The sequence below is a fragment of the Saccopteryx leptura genome, chromosome 6 (assembly GCF_036850995.1).
Source record: "Saccopteryx leptura isolate mSacLep1 chromosome 6, mSacLep1_pri_phased_curated, whole genome shotgun sequence".
Lineage (NCBI taxonomy): Eukaryota > Metazoa > Chordata > Mammalia > Chiroptera > Emballonuridae > Saccopteryx > Saccopteryx leptura.
The window spans coordinates 88,868,861-88,887,888 of record NC_089508.1 but is presented as its reverse complement, the minus strand read 5'-3'; the positions used below and the strand labels follow the sequence as shown (position 1 = coordinate 88,887,888).

Below are 19,028 nucleotides of genomic sequence, written 5' to 3'. Positions count from 1 at the left end.
CAGTTGAGCTGTGGCTGCAGGAAGAGAAGAGAGAGAGAGAGAAAAAGAAAGAGAAGAGAGAGGGGTATGGTCGGAGAAGGAGTGGTCGCTTCTCTTGTGTGTCCTGACCTAGAATCGAACCCAGAACATCCACACACTGGGCCAACACTCTACCACTGAGCCAGCCATCCCGGGCTGAATATGACTGTTTTCAAGGCTCTCACTACACATCTGCCACCAGCTCTTCTGATATCTTTCTGTCTTGTCTCTCCCTGTCAGTCAACAATGTTGGAATGCTTCCAAGTCTTCTCCCAAGCTATTTCCTTTTTTTTTAAACCAAATTTATTTATGTTTAAAGACTTCATTTATTCATTTTAGAGAGGAGAGAGAGAGAGACAGAGAGAGAAGGGGGAAGGAGCAGGAAGCATCAACTTCCAAATGTGCCTTGACCAGACAAGCTCGGGGTTTCGAACCGGCGACCTCAGCATTCCAGGTTGATGGTTTATCCTCTGTGCCACCATAAGTCAGGCCCCCAAGATATTTCCTTAACATACCAGATGTCATCCAGGTATGTCTGTGCTTTCTGTGGATGAAGTCCTCTCACCAGGTTCTAGGTTCCCTGGCTGGATCCTAACTGGGGCCTGGGAAGGGTGTCTGGACAAAATTCTGTATTCCTGGTCAATGGCTGGAGGCTTCCCTGTTTTTCATCTTAGCACTTGACATGCAGAGAAGGGTACCAGTGTTCATGGCCATCTAGGATACAGTCATCTTTCCCCTTCTCTACGCATCAAAACTTGCCTCCCTACTGGCCCAGTCTTTTGGGGCCCTGTGCTCTGCTTTATAAGGGGTAATACTGCCTGAAAAATTTACAGTTGTGAGTGCAAGAAAGACAGGTCTGCGGTTGGGGTATTGGAAGTTCAGCAAGCTTGGCTCAGACCCATGGCTACCATTGGTCATGAGTACATTTGTTATGCATTGAGCAGACCTTGAAGGTACTATTTGTTATGTCTTTGAAAGCCCTGATCTTTGAAGTCATGGGGTTCTGCTACTTCTGAGCAGGCTGTCACATTTCCTTTCTCTGATTCTGCAGAGATTGCTATGGTCTCATGTCAGCTTTGAGTCTACTGCATGGGAATAGAATTCCAGATTGCTTAGACATCACTGCACATCCTTGCCAAACCCCTTCTTGTCTAGATCTGTGGTCTTTGCTTCCGGCAGAAATATGTGTACCTCCATCAAGCAGATTCCATTCCTGCTTCTCTTTCTCTAATTATGTCTGTATTTGTGCCTGTTTCTGTGTCTGTCATTCTGTTCCTCTCTGTCTATCTTGGATAATTCTAGTAGTTTCTTTATCTGACCTCTGTAGCCCAGAACCTCTCTGTTATATTGTACTACCATGCATCTTTCTATTCTCTATGTTGTTGTCATCTTTTTTGTTGTTTTTTTCTTAAGTGAGAAGTGGGGCAGCAGAGAGATAGACTCCCACATGTACCCCAGCCATTATGAACCTGGCAAGTCCCTTATGGGGTGATGCTCTGCCCATCTGGGGCTGCTGCTCTGTTGCTCAGCAACCAAGCCACTTCAGCACCTGAGGCAGAGGCCATGGGGCCATCCTCAGCACCCAGGGCCAACTAGTTCCCACTGAGCCATGGCTGCAGGAGGGAAAGATAGAGATAGAGAAAATAGAGAGGGGATGTGGTAGAGTAGCAGATGGTCACCTTTCCTGTGTTCTCTGACCAGGAATTGAACCCAGGACATCCACATGCCAGGCCAAAGCTCCACTGCTGAACCAACTGGCCAGGGCTTATGTTGTCATCTTCTAGACCCATACATGCTGACCTCTCTTCCTCCAGCTGGAAATTAACTCTCTCCCTTTGAAAAACTGTGTCCATATGGCTCTTTAAGTTGTTGAGGAAACTCTCAATTGACTTCTATTCAACACCACACATAGAGAACTGTAGCATGGATGTCAGATGTCTCCCAGTTCCAGTGCACACTTGCTGAACATCAATTAGGAGCCTAATCTGCAGGCTAAGTGAGTGAGGGAACTTCTCAGACGTGCACTTTGTCCACTGTGTGATTTTTTAGCAATGACTGCATTTCAAGAGAATTTTTCAAGTGATCTGGCTGATCTGTGATTATGGTTATTTATTACAGAACCTCATCCATTGTAACATCACCTCAGTAGTGAAGGTATGTGATCAACGTATGTACTAAATACATTAAAATGCAGCAGCTATTGAAATGTGGCAACACAGGAGAATTGGCCCTTTCCCTGTGGAAGTAGAATTCTCTGAAATTGAACTACATTTAATTGGGAGGTCATGCAGCAACCTTTTAATTGTCTTGTTCTGTTTTCATCAAGTACAGTGATAGACTCATTCTCCCTAGTGTCTGAATCCTATTTCTGCATTCAGTGTTGTCATATGTCAGAACACATTAGACCTGACAACACTGAAACCCATTCTGGATTCCAAGGTGACTTTTATTTAATACTTTCTTTTGATCCTGTTCTTTTGCATAGAAAAAAACTCACTCTGTGTGAAAAAAAAAGACAGAGGGCACAGTGTGGGTCTTGTGGACTCTTGTTCAATAAATATTTGTTGAAGTTCATGTTCATAGGTATTTCTGATCCCAATTCAGTTACAGTTAGCTGGGCAGCATTGAGCATGCTATTTAACTCCCTCGAATTTCAGATTCTTCATCTGCTAATAAAAGTGTTGGACTAAGTGTTGTATTAGGTGCCATTCCGCACAAGCACTTAGACTGCACTACCACAAAGCTGTCCTACTCTGTGTCTGGGAGTGAATAAGAAAAAAGGCGCCCACTGGTGGACAGAATATTTGGGAAAAAGTGATGTTTAAGAGTGGCCACAACCCGCTGTTTGGTGAGTAGATGGTAATGATGTGTGAACACAGTGTTTTCCTTTCTTCTGAATGGCAAGAGCCCTCTAAATCAGTGGTCCCCAACCTTTTTAGGGACACAGACCGTTTTAATGTCAGAAAACATTTTCATGGACCGGCCTTTAGGGTGGGATGGATAAATGTATCACGTGACCGAGACAAGAGTCAAGAGTGATTCTTAGACAGATGTAACAGAGGGAAGGAATCTGGTCATTTTTAAAAAATAAGACATTGTTCAGACTTAACTATATATAAATAAAATGGAAATAATGTAAGTTATTTATTTTTTTTTATGCGGACCAGTACCAAATGGCCCCGGACCGGTACCGGTCCACGGCCTGGGGGCTGGGGACCACTGCTCTAAATGGCTTGTGAGCTAACCCTGGGCTCTCACCCCCATTTACCCAACATCTGGCTTAGTACACAAAATTCACAATGCACATGGCAGCCCCTGCGACCCTTCAGTTAGGCCCAGGGAACTGCAGCAGAGAATCAGGCATGATTCCTGATTTCATGGATCTGGGACCCTGGTTGGGGAGCAGCAGAAGTCTCGGTCTCACCTTGAAGTCATGGACTGGCAGTGGAGGACTGCTTTCCCAAAGGAAAATCCATTGCTCTCAACCTAGGGAGAGGGGATGAATGCTGAGAAGACCCCCACCCCCATTTTTTTCAGGTAGATAAGTTGGGTTGAAAAAAATTATTTTTACTGTTGGTTGTTTTTCTGTAAGAATCTTGGTATTTTGTAGTTTCCCGCTCAGTGTTTATTGGTATACACATTCTCTTATGTGGAGCAATCAATGGCTTTTTGAAACTCCTAGCTGATGTAATTGTAAGTTCTACATGTCCAACTGTTGCTGGCAGACTTAACACTAAGATCTTTCACTGTATTTTACACATTGATCTTTCAGACTTAGTCTATTTGATCACAGGTCTTCCCAAATGTATTCAATAATCCTCTGATTCCTTTAGCAGAGAAATGCTTTGGTTTGCTAAAAAGTTATTTTATATACTGCTAGACACTAAATTCCTTAAATAACAGAGAAAACACACCGGAGATTAGCTTGTAAATATGCCATCCACAGTTGTCCATGCTGGTTGGAGGCATGGCAAGTATCAACTATTCCAAAGGAGTCATCTGGAAATAGCGATCTCTGTCAAGGCAGAGGAGAGATGAGTTCAGAGCAAAGGGGAGGTGAGATCTGAAGCTAAATACTGGGAGCTTAGTGTCAGAGACTCACAAAGTCTGATGTCACCTCTGTAATTGGGATTGTTCGTCCAGTGAAGCTAATGAATCCATCTGGGAAATTTTGAGCACATGCTGGTGGGCTCCAGTGACCATCTCAGTGATGTTGGAGAAAGCAAGTAGGGGTGATGGCACAATCTAGCCCTTATCCTTCTCTGTCTCCCTTAAAGTCCAGGGTTTCAGGAGGCAGTACCGTGGGTTCTAGGGAGCACCCCCACCACACCTGGTCCTGCTGCTGACCCAGAGAAGTGACAATTTTGCTCTGGAGACTCCTGAATGGGCTTATGGGCCTGGCTGATGAACTGGGAGTGGGGGCAGGGACACAGCCTACTAAAGCTCCCGCAGGGCTCCCGGACAATGTGAGGAAATAAGCAAGACTTGTCTTCTGGGCCCTGGTCTGATTATTTTTCTGCCTCTCCCCTTCCATCTGGTTCTTCTCTGTCCCCAGCCTGCTCCCTGGACACGGCCTGATTCCACTCAAATGTACTTTGAGAACATTTTAGTCCACACAGTTGCCTCCTCCATAGTTCTTAAAATATGTGCCTTATAGTTATTATGTGAAACGCTCTTTTAATGGGATGTTTAAGCTCCAAAAACTGCAGAGAAGACCTCTTTGGGAGCAGAAGGTTGGGAGGAGGAAGGGACTTCTCAATACTGTAGTAATTTCAACAGACAGACAATTCTGTCTAGAGAACTGTTTCACAGACCACCTACAAGTTGCTTATGCAGCTGCTTGCTGTTGAGTGGACAGATGTCCTTATCCATCTCAACCGTTGTACTTGAGATGCCTATGGACACTTATGTGGTTTCCTGAAGGTCCCCAATCCTAGCTCAGGGCCAGGGTTTATGACGAGCAGCCCACTGTTGCCTGTCTCCCAGAGTGAGCATGCTGGGAGCCTCAGTGCTGATCCCACGGGCAGAAGCCCATTTCCACAGGTTTTCACTGCCCTCATGTTGCAGGAAGACCTAAGCTTTATGCAGGAGAAACCAGAGGCTTCTGAGCACTTTGTCCAGGCTGCCTCCTGTGGGTTCCAGCCAGACCCAGTGCTGCCAGAATCACCTCCAACAGGTGTCAGCGGGTCCCAGGGCCGACTGAGCGGCTACAGCCGTTCTCCGCTTCCTCCCGCACCCACTTCCCCATCACACTGCCCATCGCTGTCCGGTTCTTTTGTCGAGACTTAACTCTGCCCTTCTCTTACAGATGACACAGCTAATTCTGCAACACATGGAATCATGGCAAAGCCTTTCTTTGAAAACGCATGGAGCCATGTGGTTTCCCTGGCCGGGCAGTCAGTGGACTTGGAGACAGGGGTGCCCAGGGCTCAGCTGGCTGCTGCTTTAACAAATGATAAAACTGGGATGAAAGGACATGGAGGTTCCAGGAGAAAAACAACATGCTGGGCCCCACCAGCTTTGCAAACTGAGAAGCATATTTGAAGGTCAAATGTAGTGTGCACTTCAGGGAGGAGAGAACAGCAGACTCAGCACACATTGTATTACAAATACTACCTTCTGTTGAGCATAAAAGAAATGTCAGAAGTTGGCCTGAGACCAATACCATCTCTTTGTTATAGTGAGTTTCACCTCTTGTCGGCACGAATACTCCAATATCTGGTGAAAATCACCACCGAGAGCGCCTCCATTTATTCCATGTCTGTATCACCCTATTACAACACCCATTTTGGAGCTGTTTTCTTTCAGATGCTGTTCATTAAAAGCAAATGCCTGCCTGACCACGCGGTAGAGCAGTGGATAGAGCACCGAACTGGGATGTGGACAACCCTGGTTCAAACCCCCGAGGTCGCCAGTTTGAGTGCGGGCTCATCTGGTTTGAGCTAAAGCTCACCAGCTTGGACCCAAGGTCACTGGCTCTAGCAAGGGGTTACTCGGTCTGCTGAAGGCCCGTGGTGGTCAAGGCACATATGAGAAAGCAATCAATGAACAACTAAGGTGTTGCAACGAAAAACTGATGATTGAGGCTTCTCATCTCTCTGCTCTTGTCTGTCTGTCCCTATCCATCCCTCTCTCTGACTCTATCTCTGCCCCTGCATAAAAAAAAATTAAATAAATAAAATAAAATAAAATAAAAGCAAATGCCCGATACTTTTATCTTTCCTAGAGAAAGAGGGGCTTGGTCTTGTATTCTAACATGTAGTTTCTTGGTTTTCCTGAAGTAAAGGGACTCACAGGAATGGATTAAAGAGATTAAATTTCAAAAGCATAATAAGGGCCATAGAGGCTTGTGTGGGGTGTCCATGTGAGCAGATGATGGGTTGTGGGATTCCACTCAGGACACACATCTGTCTGGTGGGTCATCTTTAAGAGTCAGAGGGGACTTGGCGCTCCTGTGGCCACAGCTGAGAGAGCAGGATCTCTTCCCCGTCTTGTCTGAGCTCAGCTGGTTTCCTGCATTCTGTGGGGGAACCTTCGCTGCCGCAGAACTGGTTTCCAGTCTCAGGACTCGGAGCACGCGGGGCCGAGGGAGGATGGGGTTTCCGCGGTCACGGGAGCCCCTTGTCCTCTTCCTTCTCAAGGTGCGGTCAGGTGGCAAAGCAACTGACAACTTTGTGCTTCTTTGTCTTTTAGGTGGAAAGGGCTCATCTTGAACATTTCCTCTGGGGTGGCCCTCTGTCCTGGCCTCTGTACTCCCTGTACTCGGCTTCCAAGGTGAGTGACAGCATGTGGCTCGAGTCTCCCTCTCCCTCTTCTTTCTCCCAGTTGGCATTTTCCTTTGGTCATCTGGCCAATCAGTGGACAAGCTGCCAGGGGGCACTCTTCTATGGACGGGTCAGAGCCAGTCGGCAGGTGTCTGGGTGCCAGTTAGACAAAGGTGCTACCCCCACACCCCCCTGGATGATGGGGTCCTGCAGCAGCACCCCAGGGCAGGCACAGCCCCAGCCTCCAGCCCTCACTCACCTCCCCGCCTGGGCGCCCTGCTGCCTTCCTGCCAGCAAGTAACACACGGTTTCCTTCCTGCCCTGGAGGCCCCACAGGTGTCCCCAGGCCCTGGTCTTCACAACAAACTCTCGGGGTAGAGATGCTATACACATGGGAAGGGACCCACTGTGTCGGGTCATTTATGTGCAGTGGCCCGAGGTGTATTTATCCCAAACTGTATGTTCCCACTGATTGAAGGGGATCTTCTAGTCCAAGAAATGAAGTCCTACCTCCCATCAAGACAAGCCGCCGCATTTTAAGATGAAGCGGTAGCCCCTTCGTGGTGCCCGTTGCAATCAGAGTGGTTGGCTCTGCTGGAGAAGCCAGCGCTGGGTCCTGAGGTGTTTGTTCTCCTTCCTGTCCAGGCTTTCGTGTGCACGTTCTCCAAGGCTCTGCACGCGGAATACCAAGTGAGAGGGATCATCATCCAGGTGAGGTGAACAGTTCTGAGCCCCCAGAATAGGAACCCCAGATCCGCACGGAGCTGGGGCCACTGCCCCCTGCAGGACTGGCGGCTGTGTGCGGACCGGGGCAGGTGGTCTGGATGACACTGGGAATTCCTGCGGCCAGTGTGGTGGCAGCTGTGCCATCACGGTTCTGTCTGCTGCCACCCTGGCCCAGGCCCTGGATGCGCGGGCAGGAAATGTGGGAGGGGGTGAGTGTCCAGGAATGCTGTCGACCCTCTTGCTACCTGATGCTGCATCACGACAGAGATTGGGGTCTTGTTGATCGTCCTTGACTCTCCGATGCAGGTACAGGGGGAGGCTCAGAAAGGGGTTATGGTGGAGAGGGAGCAAGACAGCACTGGGCTCTCGTCTCTGCTGGGGCAGTGGGAGTGCTGTCCTTGGAGCTGCTCCTCTGTGAGGGGCCACAGAGACCCTCACACCCTGGTTCCTGAGCAGTTGGAGGGAGGGGGTCTGCTTTCCCTTTCACCAACCGCGGCAGAACCGCCGTGGAGGCCACCTTGTCCTAACAGTAATCAGATCAGGTTGTCACTGCATCTGTAGGCTGTGCAATGAGACACCCTGAGATGTCAGCGATATGCACATGGTTGGCTCAGCAGCAGTTAAGTGGTTTCTAGAACCTGGAATTAAAAGTTTACAGGAATTTTTCTTGTTGATGTTGTTTGGAAAGAGGTTGTACGACATACTATTAGAAATGGAAAAGGCACGCTCACAGTGATATCTTTAAAATTGTGTGCATTCTGATTTTCAATTAAAATACTCAGGTAAGACCATTGCAGGTAACTGTTCTTATCAATTAAGCAGCTATAGGATAAAGCTTATGCAAAGGCAGATGTGAGTTATTGGTGAGACCTTTGTAAATAACATTGACTTCCCCCCACGCGAGTAACTGTAATAGCCATGCTGCTAGACCACAGTGCTGTTCTTTGCCCCCCGAACTAAAATCTCACCTACTAGATATTTTTCCTTCCTATCCACCTTCCAACTCCCAGCCGAAGACAGATTCCTTTTGCAGAGGTGCTACCCTATATGAGCTGTTCGCTGCAGTAAAAAATAACCCCTAAAATTTCACTGACGTAACACCATGGAGATTTATTTCTCACTCATGATGCATGTTCACTATGAGCTGCCAGAGGGGACTCGCTCACTGTAGTGACGCAGGGACCCAGGCTGATGGAGCAGCTGCCATCTCGGATACTGTCAGGTGATGTACCAGAGAAAAAGTGGTAGGAGATCTAGAGGATCTTGCTTTGCTAATTAAGGGCTCTGGCTCAGAAAAGACACATCGCTCCTTTGCTCATGGTCACTGGCCAGATCTGGTCACATGGTCCCACCCAAACACAAGGGTCCAGGAAGTGGGATTCTGTCATATGTCTGGAGGAAACAGAAACTAGAAATATTTGGTGGGCAACACTAATGATTACCAGAGCTACTTGGTTACTTACCATGTGACAGTCTCAGCATCATCTTGATCTTGGTACTTGTGCTCCAGAGATGCCGTGGCTGCCAAGTTAGTGGCTGCGAGGGGCAGCAGGGTTGGGAGGAGGTGGATGGGGAGGTGAATTCTTCCTGATGTCAAAGTCATAGAGCTGCTCTCCCAGAAACTTTGAGAAGATTCCGTGACCTTTCAACAATGCTGCCCTCTCCCAACACTTATGTAATTGGTGCTCAATAAGTATCTGTTAAATGGACAAGGACGTATGTCCTATATACTTGAGTTTCATTGTCAGATCCCAGCTCTGCCACTTACCACCTGTGTGATCCTGGAAAACCTGTTTAAACTCTGTGAGCCCCAGTTCCCGTGTCTGTAGAAAGGGGTTTATAGTACCTGCTCACTTCTCTAGGTTATTATAAAGGTCTACGAATAAACAAGTATGCAAGTTTCACCACTATTTATTGAGTTTCTGTGTTTTACAATGAGGTGTTTTGTTAACCAAATTTCACTGTAGAAATGAAAATACTTATTTCCCAACTTGAAAACTGGGGTTGGAAATAGATGTGCCTATATCTCTCTATGAGTATCACTTTGAGATCTTTGTAGTAAAGTGTTACACAAATTAATGACAGCATTCAATTGGATAATTACACTCAGTCATGATAAACATCATTTCAAATGTTATGTGAAGGAAATATGATATGACAAAAATTGCAAATGTGATGTGAAGAAAAATAAAACCAAGAAAACAAGCGTGGACCTTTTTCCTCTCTGAAGATGCCAGGGTCTCTGTGTCTGGGAATCAAGTAAGGAGCCCCATCGTGGAGCCTCATGCCAGGCCCCCAGCTGGTGATGCCATGAGTGGGAACATGGTGTGGGACTAGGGGGTACAATGAGTGGTTGTTTATTTTCTTACCACAACAGGACAGATCATGAGCTTTGTGCCACTCCTGGATCCTAGCTGAAGTGTGAAAGTGGGGACCCAGGTGTGTTAAATTGCCCCAACTTTGGCTATATATGTTAGAAAGAAATTTCTGAGATAGGGTTGCCAGATAAAATACAGCATTTCCAATTAAATTTGCCTTTCAAATAAATAACAAATACATTTTTCAATGTGTGTATATCCTGTGGACTACTTGGGACATAATTATAATGAATTTGTAGGTGTTGTTTTTCTGGATTCAATTTAACTGAGTTACCTGCATTTTTATTTTCAAAGGTTGGCAGCCATGTTCTGAGAGATGGCTCATGTCCTCATCACCCTGTGTGCACTTGGCCCACCTGGTGGCATGTGGCTAAGGCCTCATCCTGAGTCAGTGGCAAAATGAAATGCAGAGCCTGGTCCCGGCTCTGGGCCAGTTCGCCACCTTGTCAGCGCCCCCTTATCATTGTGGACCCTGAAGCTTTCCACAGGAAGAACAGAGCTGGGGAATAAAGGGGTGCTAAGGTGGGGCTCACTTCTCAGGCTGGGCGGACTTGCTGTGTTACGCCTTTATCTCCCATTGTAGGTGCTGACCCCATATGCGGTCTCCACCCCAGTGACAAAGCGTTTCAGTTCCAGCCTGATAACCAAGACTACAGATGAGTTTGCGAAAGAGTCTCTATGTTATGTCAGGATTGGGGAGAAATCCTGTGGCTGCCTTCTCCATGAAATCTGGATAATTGATAACTTCACCTTTCTGGGAGCAAGTGAGGACAGGGTTGCAGGCTGTTGGTAGCCTGGGTGCTCGGCCTATAGGCAACCCCCAGGTGGCAAATCTCAACTTGATTGGCAACATTAGCTGACTCCCATTATTTAAGTCCTCCCCCATGATTGGTTTTAAGCTTCTTGCATGTTGTCACAAAGTGTAAACCTAGATGTGCGCATAGGTGGCTCTTATGAGCAGTGCAAGCTGGATCCTGTTCACCACGGACTCCATCAAATATGGAAGTAAGGTTCAATGGCACCAGGAGTTCTTACCATGCCCAGGCTGCTTTTGGACACAAAAAGAAACATGACAAGGTCAGAGTAATGGCGGGGTAGGAAGCGATACCGATAAATCTCCCCCAAAACTCAACAAGATCTTCAACCAGAAACAGAAAAACCTATACTTGGAGCCTCCAGAAGCTTCGCAATACACCCAACGATGCCATTAAGGAAGAGAAAATCGAATATCATGGATACAAAAGAAAGAGAGGTAACACAGCTAGATGAGGACAAATCTATGGAGAAAAAATTTTATATATTGGAAACCTTGGAGCTAAATGACAGAGAATTCAAGATAGAAATCCTAAAAATCCTCCGAGATATACAAGAAAACACAGAAACGCAATTTAGGGAGCTCAGAAACAACTCAATGAACACAAAGAATATATGTCCAAGGAAATTGAAACTATAAAAACAAATCAAACAGAGATGAAAAACTCAATTCACGAGCTGAAAAACAAAGTAACAAGCTTAGCTAATAGAACAGGTCAGATAGAAGAGAGGATTAGTGAAATAGAAGACAATCAACTTGAGGCACAACAGAGAGAAGAAAGAGACTCAAAAATTTTAAAAAATGAGATAGCCCTACAAGAATTATCTGACTCCATCAAAAAGAATAACATAAGAATAATAGGTATATCAGAGGGAGAAGAGAGAGAAAATGGAATGGAGAACATACTCAAACAAATAATAGATGAGAACTTCCCAAGCCTGTGGAAAGAACTAAAGCCTCAAGTTCAAGAAGCAAACAGAACTCCGAATTTTCTTAACCCCAACAAACCTACTCCAAGGCATATCATAATGAAATTGACACAAACCAACAGCAAAGAAAAAATTCTCAAGGCAGCCAGGGAAAAGAAGAATACAACATATAAAGGAAGGCCCATTAGATTATCATCAGATTTCTCAGCAGAAACTCTACAAGCTAGAAGAGAGTGGACCCCAATATTTAAAGTCCTGAAAGAGAGGAACTTTCAGCCACGAATACTATACCCATCAAAGCTATCCTTCAAATATGAAGGAGAAATAAAAACATTCACAGATACAGAAAAGATGAGGGAATTTATCATCAGAAAACCCCCACTCCAGGAATTACTAAAGGGGGTTCTCCAATCAGATACAAAGAACAAAAAAAAAAACAGAGCCACAAGTAAAAGCTCCAAGAAGAACACAATAAAACCAAATTTAAACTGTGACAACAACAAAAAGAAAGAGGAGGAGAAGATGGAGATTAACAGTAGCAAAGGACGATGGAGTGCAAAAGTACTCACAAAATAGTTCGCTACAATGAACAGGGTAGGGACCCTTTTCATTACTCAAAGGTAACCACCATTGAAAAAACCACCACAGAAGCACATGAGATAAAAAAGATAGCAACAGAGGAAAGATGTATGGAATATAACCAAATAAAAACAAAAGATAGAAAAACGAAAGAGAAGGATCAAACAAGACACAAAACTAACAGAAAGCAAGATATAAAATGGCAATAGGGAACTCACAAGTATCAACAATTACACTAAATGTAAATGGATTAAACTCACCAATAAAAAGGCACAGAGTAGCAGAATGGATTAAAAAAGAAAATCCAACTGTATGCTGCCTACAGGAAACTCATCTAAGTAACAAGGATAAAAACAAATTCAAAGTGAAAGGCTGGAAAACAATACTCCAAGCAAATAACATCCAAAAAAAAAAGCAGGTGTAGCAATACTCATATCGGATAATGTTGACTACAAGACAGGAAAAGTACTCAGAGACAAAAATGGCCATTTCATAATGGCTAAGGGGACACTGAATCAAGAAGACATAACAATTCTTAATATATATGCACCAAACCAAGGAGCACCAAAATATATAAGACAGCTACGTATTGATCTTAAAACAAAAACTGACAAAAACACAATCATACTTGGAGACCTCAATACACCGCTGATGGCTCTAGATCGGTCATCCAAACAGAGAATCAACAAAGACATAGTGGCCTTAAACAAAACACTAGAGCACCTGGATATGATAGACATCTACAGGACATTTCATCCCAAAGTGACTGAGTATACATTTTTCTCCAGTGTACATGGATCATTCTCAAGAATTGACCATATGTTGGGACACAAAAACAACATCAGCAAATTCAGAAAAATTGAAGTTGTACCAAGCATATTTTCTGATCATAAAGCCTTGAAACTAGAATTCAACTGCAAAAAAGAGGGAAATAATCCCACAAAAATGTGGAAACTAAACAACATACTTTTAAAAAATGAATGGGTCAAAGAAGAAATAAGTGCAGAGATCAAAAGATATATACAGACTAATGAAAATGACAATACGACATATCAGAATCTATGGGATGCAGCAAAAGCAGTAATAAGAGGGAAGTTCATATCACTTCAGGCATATATGAACAAACAAGAGATAGCCCAAGTGAACCACTTAACTTCACACCTTAAGGAACTAGAAAAAGAAGAACAAAGACAACCCAAAACCAGCCGAAGAAAGGAGATAATAAAAATCAGAGCAGAAATAAATGAATTAGAGAACAGAAAAACTATAGAAAAAATTAATAGAACAAGGATCTGGTTCTTTGAAAAGATCAACAAAATTGACAATCCCTTGGCAAGACTTACCAAGGAAAAAAGAGAAAGAACTCATATAAACAAAATCCAAAATGAAAGAGGAGAAATCATCACGGACACCACAGATATACAAAGAATTATTGTAGAATCTATGAAAAACTTTATGCCACTAAATTCAACAACCTAGAAGAAATGGATAAATTCCTAGAACAATACAACCTTCCTAGACTGAGTCAAGAAGAAGCAGAAAGCCTAAACAGACCTATCAGTAGAGAAGAAATAGAAAAAACCATTAAAAACCTCCCCAAAAATAAAAGTCCAGGCCCTGACGGCTATACCAGCGAATTTTATCAAACATTCAAAGAAGACTTGGTTCCTATTCTACTCAAAGTCTTCCAAAAAATTGAAGAAGAATCAATACTTCCAAACACATTTTATGAGGCCAACATAACCCTCATACCAAAACCAGGCAAGGATGGCACAAAAAAAGAAAACTACAGACCAATATCTCTAATGAATACAGATGCTAAAATACTAAACAAAATACTAGCAAATCGAATACAACAACATATTAAAAAAATAATACATCATGATCAAGTGGGATTCATCCCAGAATCTCAAGGATGGTTCAACATACATAAAACGGTTAACGTAATACACCATATCAACAAAACAAAGAACAAAAACCACATGATCTTATCAATAGATGCAGAAAAGGCTTTCGATAAAATACAACACAATTTTATGTTTAAGACTCTCAACAAAATGGGTATAGAAGGAAAATATCTCAACATGATAAAGGCCATATATGATAAACCATCAGCTAACATCATATTAAATGGCACTAAACTGAAGGCTTTCCCCCTTAAATCAGGAACAAGACAGGGTTGTCCACTCTCTCCACTCTTATTTAATGTGGTACTAGAAGTTCTAGCTGAGCAATCAGACAAGACAAAGAAACAAAAGGCATCCATATCGGAAAAGAAGAAGTAAAGGTATCACTTTTTGCAGATGATATGATCCTATACATCGAAAACCCCAAAGAATCCACAAAAAGACTACTAGAAACAATAAGCCAATACAGTAAGGTCGCAGGATACAAAATTAACATACAGAAGTCAATAGCCTTTCTATATGCCAACAATGAAACAACTGAGAAGGAACTCAAAAGAATAATCCCCTTCACGATTGCAACAAAAAAAATAAAATACTTAGGAATAAACATAACAAAGAATGTAAAGGACTTATATAATGAAAACTATAAACCATTGTTAAGGGAAATCGAAAAAGATATAATGAGATGGAAGAATATACCTTGTTCTTGGCTAGGAAGAATAAATATAATCAAGATGGCTATATTACCTAAAACAATATACAAATTTAATGCAATTCCCATCAAACTTCCAATGATGTTTTTTAAAGAAATAGAGCAAAAAATCATCAGATTTATATGGAACTATAAAAAACCCCGAATAGCCAAAGCAATCCTAAAGAAAAAGAATGAAGCTGGGGGCATTACAATACCTGACTTCAAACTATATTATAGGGCCACGACAATCAAAACAGCATGGTATTGGCAGAAAAATAGACAATCAGACCAATGGAACAGAATAGAAAGTCCAGAAATAAAACCACATATATATAGTCAAGTAATTTTTGATAAAGGGGCCAACAACACACAATGGAGAAAAGAAAGCCTCTTCAATAAATGGTGCTGGGAAAACTGGAAAGCCACATGCAAAAGAATGAAACTGGACTACAGTCTCTCCCCCTGTACAAAAATTAACTCAAAATGGATCAAAGATCTAAACATAAGACCTGAAACAATTAAGTACATAGAAGAAGACATAGGTACTCAACTCATGGACCTGGGTTTTAAAGAGCATTTTATGAATTTGACTCCACAGGCAAGAGAAGTGAAGGCAAAAATTAATGAATGGGACTACATCAGACTAAGAAGTTTTTGCTCAGCAAGAGAAACTGATAACAAAATAAACAGACAGCCAACTAAATGGGAAATGATATTTTCAAACAACAGCTCAGATAAGGGCCTAATAACCAAAATATACAAAGAACTCATAAAACTCAACAACAAACAAACAATCCAATAAAAAAATGGGAAGAGGATATGAATAGACACTTCTCCCAGGAAGAAATACAAATGGCCAACAGATATATGAAAAGATGCTCATCTTCTTTAGCTATTAGAGAAATGCAAATCAAAATGGCAATGAGATACCACCTCACACCTGTTCGATTAGCTGTTATTAGCAAGACAGGTAATAGCAAATGTTGGAGAGGCTGTGGAGAAAAAGGAACCCTCATACACTGTTGGTGGGAATGTAAAGTAGTACAACCATTATGGAAGAAAGTATGGTGGTTCCTCAAAAAACTGAAAATAGAACTACCTTATGACCCAGCAATCCCTCTACTGGGTATATATCCCAAAAACTCAGAAACATTGATACGTAAAGACACATGCAGCCCCATGTTTATTGCAGCATTGTTCACAGTGGCCAGGACATGGAAACAACCAAAAAGCCCATCAATAGATGACTGGATAAAGAAGATGTGGCACATATACACTATGGAATACTACTCAGCCATAAGAAATGATGACATCGGAACATTTACAGCAAAATGGTGGGATCTTGATAACATGATACGAAGCGAAATAATAAATCAGAAAAAAACAGGAACTGTATTATTCCATACGTAGGTGGGACATAATAGTGAAACTAAGAGACATTGATAAGAGTGTGGTGGTTACGGGGGGGAGGGGGGAATGGGAGAGGGAAAGGGGGTGGGGAGGGGCACAAAGAAAACAAGATAGAAGGTGACAGAGGACAATCTGACTTTGGGTGGTGGGTATGCAACATAATTGAACGACAAGATAACCTGGACTTGTTATCTTTGAATATATGTATCCTGATTTATTGATGTCACCCCATTAAAAAAATAAAATTATTAAAAAAAAAAAAAGAAACATGACACAATGAAACTGTCGCAGGAGCTGACCACATGGTGCCTGTTATTGTCCTTGAAGACCTTCCACAAGGACACGAGTTGGAGTGCAGACAGTGATATTAGTGATCCTGACCCTATGAATGCTTAGGGGAATGTGTGTATTTGTGTCTTAGATTTTAACAAACAAGTTTAAAAAGTAAAAAATTAAAAAAAGAGGAAAAAGTTTATAGAATAAGAATAGAAAGAAAATATTTTTGTACAACTATAATGTTTGTTTTAAATTGTTGTTACAAAAAAATTAAAAGTTAAAATACTAAAAAGTTTACAAAGTAAAGTTATAGTAACTTGTTCAATTTATTATTGAAAAATAAAATATTTTAAAATAAATTTAGTGTTGCTTTAGAATACTGTATTTATACCTGGCCCATGGTGTCACAGTGGATAAAGCGTTGAACTGGAATGCTGATGTTGCCAGTTCAAAACCCTGGGCTTGCCTGGTCAAGGCATATATGGGAGTTGATGCTTTCTGCTCCTCCTTTCTCCCTTCTTTCTCTCCTGCTCTCTCTCTCTCCTCTCTAAAATAAATAAATAAAGTCTTAAAAAAAAAAAGAATACCATGTTTATAAAGATGACAGTAGCATCCATCATTGTCTTAGGCTGACTATTCCCCACCCTCTCTCTCACTGACTCACCCAGAGCAACTTCTAGTCTTGCAAGCTCCATTCATGGTAAATGCACTACACACATGTACCATTTTTTATCTTTTATATCATACTGTACCATCTTTAAATTAAAATTTTTTCTGCAATGATTTGAGAAAGAGAGAATGGGAGAGGAGACAGGAACAAGGAGGGAGGGAGAGAGAGAGAGAGAGAAGCATTAACTTGCTGTTCAACTTAGTTGTTCCCTCCAGTAGTGCACTCACCAATTGCCTTTTGTATGTGCCCTGACCAGGGCTTGAACTTGTGACCTTGGCACACCAGGACAAAGTTTTATCCACTGAGCTACTGGGCCAGGGCTTTAAAATTTTTAAATGTACTTTTACTATATTCAGATATATTTAGATACACAAATACTTACCACTGTGTTTAAAAGCCTACAGTGTTCAGTGCAGTAACATGCTGTGTAGGCTTGTTGGCTAGGAGCAACAGGCTGTCCCACACAGCCTAGGGCAGGGGTCCTCAAACTTTTTACACAGGGGGCCAGTTCACTGTTCCTCAGACCGTTGGAGGGCCAGACTATAAAAAAACCTATGAACAAATCCCTATGCATACTGCACATATCTTATTTTAAATTAAAAAACAAAACGGGAACAAATACAATATTTAAAATAAAGAACAAGTAAATTTAAATCAACAAACTGACCAGTATTTCAATGGGAACTATGAGCCTACTTTTGGCTAATGGGATGGTCAATGTCCGGTTCCATATTTGTCACTGATAGCCATAACATTGATATGACGCGCTTCCAGAGCCGTGATGTGTGTGTCCCGTGTCACCGGAAGTAGTACTGTATGTGAGCGACACTGCGCTTTGCGGCGCTGCCACATACAGTACTCCAGGAATACAGCACATCCGCATCCTGTGCTCCTCTCACTGACCACCAATGAAAGAGGTGCCCCTTCCAGAAGTGCGGCAGGGGCTGGATAAATGGCCTCAGGTGGCCACATGCGGCCCGCGGGCCTTAGTTTGGGGACCCCTGGCCTAGGGTGTAGCGGGAGACACCATCTAGATGTGTGTAAGTGTACTCTAGGATGTACACACAATGACAAAGTCATCTAATGATGCATTTCTTAGAAAGTATCCTCCTCGTTAAGTGACACATAACTGTGCTAAAAATTTTGGGACTTCAGTAGTCAGAAAAAATATTGAACACGTTGTTTTCTATTTAAGGCGAGCTTTCTGAGCCTGATTCCATCGTGCATCTTCTACAGTGATGCATTGAAGAAGCTACTCCTGACTCATTACATCAACTACTTCAAGCAGAACACCAACGTCAGATAGTCTGGGTGGCCGAGGGGCTGTCCAGCATCATTCCAGTCACCAAGTTCTGCACGAGCCACAGAGGAACAAGGAGCAGACTATCACCCATCACCCCTGAAGCTGGAGGGCCATGACACAGATACAGCACCCAGAATACAACTTTTGTGCTATTTTGCTCATCTTAAAATCAAGGACAGGAGACTGGCATTAAAAATTCCCGGAGCAGACAAAGCCAGTTTACTCATACAAAACTCAATTTAGCTTATTCTATAAGGCTAAAGATGTGATGCAGGACAGGCTGCCCCAAAATATGTCACTTTGGCATATTGCTTATTTTGACTCTTGTTGTGTTCCCTATGTAATAGAAAATGCTGTTGTGACCATCTTTGGAAAACACAATGAGCTACACTAATTAATCTTATTATAAATGTTTGTCTTAGCATATATTAATTAAAGGGAATTACTTAGCATTTCAACTATTGATGGAACAACTTGCAAAAAAGTAGACATTGTTTGTAAATCTTCACATCAAATCCTGGTGAATTTGCCTTTGGGGAAGAACTTCTGCAACCAGCAGC

General features: G+C 42.8%; 1 pseudogene; it reads left to right on the top strand.

Annotated features, from left to right (window-relative positions):
• The window catches only part of LOC136377110 (17-beta-hydroxysteroid dehydrogenase type 3-like), a 38,637-nt pseudogene extending 20,166 nt beyond the window's left edge, over nt 1-18,471 (top strand).
• The last annotated feature ends 557 nt before the right edge of the window (nt 18,472-19,028 follow it).